This window comes from Microtus ochrogaster, chromosome 4 (assembly GCF_000317375.1).
Source record: "Microtus ochrogaster isolate Prairie Vole_2 chromosome 4, MicOch1.0, whole genome shotgun sequence".
Taxonomy (NCBI): domain Eukaryota; kingdom Metazoa; phylum Chordata; class Mammalia; order Rodentia; family Cricetidae; genus Microtus; species Microtus ochrogaster.
In genome coordinates, this window is record NC_022011.1 from 80,254,110 (window position 1) to 80,262,993 (window position 8,884).

Consider the following 8,884-nt stretch of genomic DNA (forward strand, 5'->3'; position numbering starts at 1 on the left):
CACACACAGAGAGAGAGAGAGAGAGAGAGAGAGAGAGAGAGAGAGAGAGAGAGAGAGAGAGAGAGAGAGAGAGAGACAGAGAGACACAGACAGAGAGACACAGACAGAGAGAGAGAGACAGAGAGACAGAGAGAGAGAGAGAAAGAGACTAGGCCTGGCAAGGGCTTTTGAAAACCTCAAAGCCCACCCTCAGTGACACATTTTCTCCTCCAAGACTATACCTCCTAATTCTTGCAATCCTTTCAAACAGCTCCATCCCTAGTGATTACACATCCAAATATATGAAGCTATGGGAGTCATTCTTATTCAAAACAGCACATTGGGGCTGGAAAGATGGTTCAGGGGTTAAGAGCACTGGTTACTCTCCAGAGGACCTGGGTTCAATCCCCAGCACCCGCATGACAACTCACAACTGTCTGTTAACTCCAGTTCCAGGGAATCTAGCATCCTCACACAGACATACCTTCAGGCAAAACACCAATACATAAAAAAACTAAAAAATCATTAAAAAACAAAGCCCACCATACTCCCCCAATCACCTGTAGTCTGCTCTTGTGCCTGCCATGTAGAAAAGCTCATTACAAACCCTATGACATCACTGCTGCCCAGATTGTTCCTGCCCAGTCTTGGCATGCTCCCCTGTGAGAGTTAGGTTGGGATGTGCTTTCTGTCCCTGCCAAGTCCTGGCGTTGGCCCAGGTCATCAGGAGCACAGCTGCCAAAGACGGCGAGGTGGTGCTGTGTCCTCAGCTTCTAGGACTCATGCCCATGGCAGGACTGAGAAATGAGGGCAAAGAGGCTTTGATCCTAACTTATGTGATATAATATGTATTACACATAGACTCCCCTGTTAACCTTAGCTGCCTACTTTATTTCATTCTAAACTCAGCTTTAAAATCAAACATAGAATGGTTTTATGGTAGAAATGGTTTTTCTTTTTACTTCTGTTCATTTTCTGAAATTAGGTATAATACTTTTTTCTGAGTTTGGGTGTGTGTGTGTGTGTGTGTGTGTGTGTGTGACAAAGAATTTCTATATAGCCTTGGCAGGTGTCTTTGTTACTTTTCTATTGCTGTGACAGCATCATAACCAAGGCAAACAATGCGCAGAGGAGTCAGGGTCCCACTGACTCAACCCCCGGTTTTCTTTCCTCACCATCTGGAAAGGTCTGAGGGTGCTTAGCAGTGAGCACAGCCCGCCTACAGCCGCTGACCTAATAACAAACCTTCGAAGACTCGGGTTTCCCAAAGCCTCGTCTTTTTAAGGTGAGAGTTAATGATATCCCTTTCATTAAGTCCGTGCCAGATGTCTTCACTAAGCAGTCTATTTACAGAACAAATTCAAACAGGTCTGAGAACCAAAGGCAGAGTGCTCTTAATTTCAAAGGAGACGTTTGTGTGCCAGGACACAATGGCTGGATTCTCCCATGGGGCGCACCCCCACTTTAAATAACAGACATTGGTGGGAAAATCAGATAAGAGCAGAGAGCCCTGGGTTTGTTTCTGCTCTTGATGGAGTCATCCTACAAAGGAAAGCTTCCACACCAACTCGTTCCCTGGGGCCTGAATTTTGGAGGTACCTGTTAAAGAAGACTATCCTAGGATCCCTTTACAGAGTATCCCTTGTTGGCTCCCTACTGTTGTATCTGCGCATGCCCCGAACAGTTCGGCTCAGACTAACACAGATGCACTCTGCATTCTGATCTTCCGCTTGGATTGCCCTCTGGCCAGGACACTCCTCAACTGCGTAGGCAGCTCATTCTTCACTCCAGATTTGCATTATTTCATTCAGGCCCTGAGGGAAGTCCCCACCTCATCAGACAGTTTTTATTATGCTGTGAGGCCCAGGAAAATTCGCATCACATTCTTGCTCTTGTGTAGAAGAGGATTAAGATAGGTGTCCTCTCTAACTCACCTGTGTGTGCCTAGGGTACCCAGGTAAACAAGTGCTGGCCTACAGGAGCCGCCAATGCTTATGACAGAGCCTCTGAGCATTGACCCCAGTGACTGCTCTGCTGTACTCTGAGGCCTGAAGTTGCCTGATGATTTCACAAGTCTTTGCAGGCTGCTTTCTAGCATTCCTTAATCAGGGTTCTACTGCTGTGAAGAGACACCATGACCACAGCACCTCTCACAAAGGACAACATTTCACTGAGCCCAGCTTACGGGTTCAGAGCTTTAGTCCGTTGTCATCATAGTAAGAAGGATGACCACAGCAGGCAGATGTGCTGCTGGAGAGGTAGCTCAGAGTTCTATATCTAGATCTAGGCAGATGTGCTGCTGGAGAGGTGGCTCAGAGTTCTATATCTAGGTCTAGGCAGGTGTGCTGCTGGAGAGGTAGCTCAGAGTTCTATATCTAGATCTGCAGGCAGCAGGAAGAGAGCATGACGCTGGGTCTGGCTTAAGCATCTGAAACCTCAGAGCCTGCTCCCAGTGACACACTTCCTCCAACAAAGCCACACCTATTCCAACAAAGCCACACCTATTCCAACAAGGCCATGCCCCCAGTAGTGCCAGTCCCCATAAGCCTATGGGGCCATTTTCGTTCAAACTACCACATGTCACAAGCACCTCTAGGACACCAAAGGAGTCCATACACGCCCACTTCCAAACAGGCAAATAGTGCACCACTATGACCAGCCTTACCTTGGGATTCTTCTGCAAAAAACAGAAATGTTGAGTTTCTTTATCACTTTTACTCTTTTTTAATAAAACAATTGCTTTACAGTTATTCACTTTTCCATGCTTGAGAGAGGAGGAGACTTCTTAGTATTCTATACTCAAAAATGGGACATAAAAATTGAAATAAGATCATTTTCCGTTTTACTTTGAGTGCCTTACAAAATGGAACAGTGCTTCTGGGGTTACTTTAGATGCCAATTTTACACAATATAAATTACTGTCGCTGTTGTCCTTGGAGCTGGTTTTCTCTGGTTCTCATTAGTGTTGATCTGGATTTAGATGTTAATTTTTTTTTAACTTCTTAGGCCACTGGTTTCATTGGTCTCAGTGGCATCGGAGGTGTGATATCTGTTTTGAAGTTTGAAGCTTTCCTTCACTAAGATATAACTAAGCAGAATTGAAAAAAGAATCAAGACAGAACGCACACTCATGTCTTCTGCCTACATTTCATTGCTTCCTTCATTTGCAGAGGAAGCTGGGAAACATATTTGAGTTCATTACATTTGTTTCCTCCTGTGATTGAAGGCTGCCATAGGGAAGCAAACAGGGAAGATATTGTCCCAACCACCGGGTCCCAAATAACCAACTCAGAGGCTGAATATGAATCATAAATACTCAGCCACTAGCTCAGGCTTGTTACTACACTAGTTAAGTGTAACTAACTCTTACACTTAAATTAACCCATATTTCTATTTATGCTTTGTCACATTGCTTGGTACCTTCGTTGGCATGGCACATTCATCTCCTGCTCCCTCTGTGTCTGGCTGGCTACTCCTGACTCTGCCCTTCTCCTTCCCATCATCCTTAGTTTGATCACCCTGACTATACTTTCTGCCTGGCTACTGGCCAATCAGCATTTTATTAAACCAATTCAAATGGCAAACCTTTATAGTGTTCAAGAGGATTATTCCACAGCAAACAACTAGTAATATTTGTTCAAAGTGGAACCTAGTCACCTGAGCACGGGGCTCAGAGCATGGCTTCATGGTGGCTTACAAACAGGAGGATTTTTAAAGTCACACAAGTCAGGTCTTCCCTCTTGAATCATCAGATTTTACTACAGGTCCATCTTTGTGAGATACCAAGACCTTAAAGCAGGAGAAGGACCACCTAGAGGAGGTGTTTTAAGATTCCAAGGCAAATGATTAGGCTTGCCTCATGGAAATAATGTGTGGCATAAAATGGCACTATTCCAAGTTGAGAGAAAGAGAAAAGATGTATCCTGTTGGTATGTTGGTAGAAGCATAAGGAATACAATGTGTTTGTCCAAAAATTAATTTTGTAGTGCATATTGAAAGTTTTTTAAAACTTTGAAATTAGCAAGACATTACAGAAATTTGGTACAGACACCTTGTAGCATAAGATTTAACTATTTTTATTTTCATTTTGTTATCTCACATACATGGATGTTTTGGTTGCATGTATGTCTATATACCACACATGTGCCTGGTAGCTCAGAGGCCAGAGGAAGGTACGGGATCCCCTGGAACTGGAGCTACAGATGGTTGTGAGCCTTCTTGTGGGTGCTAGGAACCAAACTCAGGTCCTCTAGAGAAGCAACCAATGCCCTTAATGGTCGGCTGAGAGCCTTCCCAGTCCCAGTATTTAACCATCAAAGCTTACATTCACCAAGCACTTCAGACAACATGGAAGAGTGGTTTTATATTCACATCAGCCTAAGTTTCTCCTGCTGATTTGTTTGAGCAATTTCTCCTCTTCTAACATCTTTCCTTCCTACATATTCAGAGGGCAGACCAGGCTCCTGTCACATTCAACAACATGCTCTTCTACTGTTTATTACCTCCTCAAACTGCAGGGGAGAAAATCCAACCCCCCATCTTTAGAAAGACTGCTAAAGGGCAATACATTAAATGAGAAGAAACAAATGACCCATGTCTTCATAAATTTAATTAGAAATGAAATTTTTATTTTTCTCTATTAAATAAGTTAGGATAAAGAGAGAGAGGGAGATAATAGAAAGGCTCCCGACATCAACCTTGTTTGGAGAACGGGTTCTAATGAATCACCTGACCCAGCAATGCTGCCCTGTGAGCTTGTCCACCACACCTGTCCTTAAAGGTTTGGCCCCCAGGAGAATGCCATTAGGAGGTAGTAAACACTTTGGAAGACCCTTTAAGGTTTTTAAGTCACTATGGTGTGCCTCCAAAGAAGATTCAAGGCCCCTGGAAGGTTTTCTCTCTCTTCCTCTCTCCCTTCATCCCTCCCTCTCTTCTTTTTTTCCTTCCTCCTAGCTCATGAAGTGAAGTTTTCTCTGCCATGTGCTCCTGGTCACTGCCATCTGATGATGCCTTCACAAGAAGCTCAAACCAGAGAGTCATCCAATCTTCAAACTATGAGATAAAGAAACCCATTCTCATTATAAATTAACAGCCTTGGACATTTCATTATAGTAACACTAGGCTGACTATTTACAGGCAGCCTGTAGGGTAGAAATGAACTTCATTTCAAGCATCTTAGATCTCACAGTCAGTCACATGCAAGTATTTCTGGTCAACAGTTGTCTCCCTAGGAATGGACCTTATAAGATGGGGCACTATGGGATGACATTTCCATCTGACTGTTTTGCACGGTCACATTTGTTAGGAAAATGAGGGTGATCTCCATGTAAAAGTGGAGAAAAGGATTGGCAGTGGCCCTTGGAAAAGTCTGTAGAGTCATGATACCTGGGTGAGGTAGCTCTGTGCTTTGTTTTACTGTCTGATACTCTGGATGAAAGAGAAAGTGGGTTATCACGTTAGATTTGGATGAAATGCCCAGAGGGATGGTCTCTGCCTCCCAGAAAGAAAAGTGTAGTTTTCCTTGTCTTTCTCCTCCTCTGCTCAAAGCCTCTTCCCATGACACCATCGCAGAAATCCCAGACCTGTATGCATCTTGAAGGTGTCTGACTGCAGTAACCAGTGAATGCTCACAGCGTCCATCCCCTTACAGCAGGTTTTAGAACATCAAGTACGCTTTGATTTTAATGATGAAAATACATGGAGTTAGAAAGCACAGAAGTTCTACTATTATTTTCTTAGAAATTCCCAACTGATGATATTCAAATCACTCCTCACAGGAAAACATCTGAAACAGGAGATTAAGGGATTTAACTGTTGACGTTACAAAAGGAAAGATGAAATATTACAATTCGTTTAGGAGGGCTCTTTGAGTTTTTCTGGATCTGTTTGCCTGATGTTAAAATGCCCATCACAGGCTTACATGTTCGAACACTTGGTCCTCAGCTGGCGGCACTGCTTGGGGGAGTTGTGGGACCTGGATGCAGAGGTGGTACACTGTGGGCTGGTCTTTGAGGCTTAGCTGGCCTGCTTCCTGATGTCTGGGGACACAAGATCCCACCAGGGTGCACTGAAACTCCCCCAAAATGTGAGCCAAGTTTGCTTGGTTGGGTTTTGTGACAGTCACAAGAGCAGTAACGAATACATTTGGTGACTAAATGATGTTGGTCTGGTGGAGAGAGCTGAGAGTGGCCAGTAGGGAAATTCCAATTCCTTCAAGGGTATTTTCACCAGTCAACTTAATACAGACGTTCGCACTGAACATAAAGATACTGAAATCTGTAGAACTCTGAGACCACACTGATAAAAAGAATACACAAAGGGATGAGGAGGTCCAGCAATTTGAAGAAGATCGAGTGTTTCTGGTGTCTTCCTAGGGATGCCTGGAAGGCAGTGTGTGAGTACCTCACAGCATCATACGATTGAGTCCAGGTTTATATGGTAATCCCTTATGATAAAATGCAATACTCCATGCCTGAGTCAGGGAACTGTGACTTTAATGCGATCTGCCAATCCAATCCTTAACATTGCTGTGTTTTAAAATGAGATATCCAGTAAAGAGATTATAGAAATTTTTTTTGCATAAGCAATCTGTAGTTGAGATAATTGAGCTGCATGTGCTGCATCCATGGTCATGAGGAACATGTCTTCTGTCTTCCCAGTCTGCTTCCTAAGAGCAGGATCAAATCCAACAGCAGAGGATGAAGGGGAAGTGGTGCAATTATAACCCCAATGCCTCCGTAACAGAATGGAGGGTGAAAACTGCCGTTCACCAGAATCATAACCAGCTGGGGTTGATCAAATGAATGCCAACGAAATCTTTGTGAGTCTGTGATTCTCAAGTGGTCATGTGAATTTCTTCCCATGACTACAGAGTTTGAGCAATACTAGAGAAGGGTCTGGGTAATCCAAAACAAGGGATTGTAGAAGGCATAATGTTCTTTTTTCACATTTCAAACATCACACAGTAATGGTATCTGTGTGCATGTGTGTGTGTGTATGTCCATACTGAAATATATATGCATGCTCGTGTGTGTGCCTGTGTGAAAGTCTGATGTTTTTCCTTAGCCATCTACCTTGTTTTTTTTTCTGAGACAGGGTCTCTCGCTGAGGCACAGGCATCTCTAATCAGGGTAGGTGGGCCAATGAGCCCCAGAGAGCTGCCTGTTTCCACTGCATGAGCACTAGTATTATAAGCACACACCACCACCACAGCTTTTGATGTGGGTGTGTGGATCTACATGACCTCATGTCTCCATGGGGGTGGGAGGGGAATGGTAAACTAAGCAGCTCTTCCTCAAACGCTGACACCTCTGTCAGCAGTGACAACTGTGCATCACCCTAAGAAATCCACGTATTTTACTGCTTCCTACATTGGAAACAGCCACAAGGTTTGTGAAGTTATATCTTAAGTAGTCTTAGCACAGACCCAAATTCTGAAGTCTGATAGAAGTCATACAGGTTGTTTTTTTTTTTTTTTTTTGCTTTTAAGTAAAATTCCACATCCTTTGTCGCAGCTTTACATGTAAAACAAGCAACATTAGACCCACCCAGAAGCCCTACAAATGAGCCTCAGTGTGATGCGCCCAGGAAACAGTGGTGGGGTGCGCTTGAGTTATGGTTGTGCCGAGATATGCATAAACAGTGAGTGGGCAGGACGGGGCCCACTCCAACCGCCTCTGTTTGACTTCTCTGCGTACCAAGCCTCATTTTCTCTGTGGTCTGCGACATGACAAAGTCCTTAAAACCTGGCTGTGTCCATTAACTTTTCCACCACTGTTGACAAGAAACCTGAGAAAATGACGTAAGGGTGGAGAGGTTCTGTCCCATCCTGGCCAGGACGTGTGATGGAGAGGTTCTGTCTCATCCTGGCCGGGACGTGTGATGGAGAGGTTCCGTCCCATTCTGGCCAGGATGTGTGATGGAGGTCCTCACTGGGCAGCTGGGTCCTCATTGGCTTTCTCCTTTCCCTCTTGATTTCAACCCAAGCCCCCAGCTATGGGCTGGTGCTGAAACACATCCAGGTGGGTGTCCCCTATAAGTCCGTTCTTTCCAGAGGTATCCTCCTCATGGACACACCAAAATGTGCGCGTTACTTGTCCCCTAGGCCTTTTTTGGTCGGATCAGGTTGACCATCGTGTTCACTTGTGCAGAACTATTTTTCCAAGTCCCCGAATTCTTTAAGAAGTGGCGTGTAAAATCGTGAGTACATAAATAGAGGCAGAAAGAGCACCTGGTGTGTTGCTGGTGATGGGCTGAGTGTGAAGCAAACCAGAGGAGGGAGGCCAGGGACTTCCCTTCTGGGCACAGTTGCCTCTTCTCCTCGACCACGCTGACTTCAATGATAAATAACTCAGAACTGTTTAAAAGTGAAGGCATGTGGAGTGCTTGGTTTTGTTTGTGTTTAAAATTCAATTTCCACTCAGATGGCATTGCTTTAGCTGCGGCGTGACTTTGTTTGGATCTTCTGTTGCTCGAAGAAGAGGCAAAGCCCATAGCTGTTTGAAGCCCTGGCTATAAGGGTTGCACGCCATAGCTTGCTGTGGTGTATTCTGCAGGGATGGAGGTTCTTGTGCCTAGAACATCTTCATTTATCAGGGGGGCAACACTGACTTCATACAGGTGGTGCCCTTGAAATATCAATGTTAGGGCACCAAAGAGGCATTGAAAGTGTATGGCTCATTGATTCAGGTGTTTACAGGATTAGAAGAGAGGGCAACGACCGTGGGAGAATCTGACTAAAACATAGAGTCGTGTGTCATGAAAGCGGTGGCACATGTATCCTAGTGGAGAACACCCTTCTCCTCCTTCTCCTCCTCCTCCTCCCCTTCTCTTCCTCCTCCTTCTCCTCTTCCTTCTCTTCCTTCTCTTCCTCCTCCTCCTCCTCTTCCTCCTCCTCCTCCTTCTC

The 8,884-nt window shown here is 44.7% G+C and overlaps 1 protein-coding gene across 1 annotated transcript in view; it reads left to right on the forward strand.

Annotated features, from left to right (window-relative positions):
* Myo3b (myosin IIIB) overlaps window positions 1–8,884 on the forward strand; it is a 273,440-nt gene that overhangs the window by 221,637 nt on the left and 42,919 nt on the right. The gene's annotated exons all lie outside the window — the stretch shown is intronic.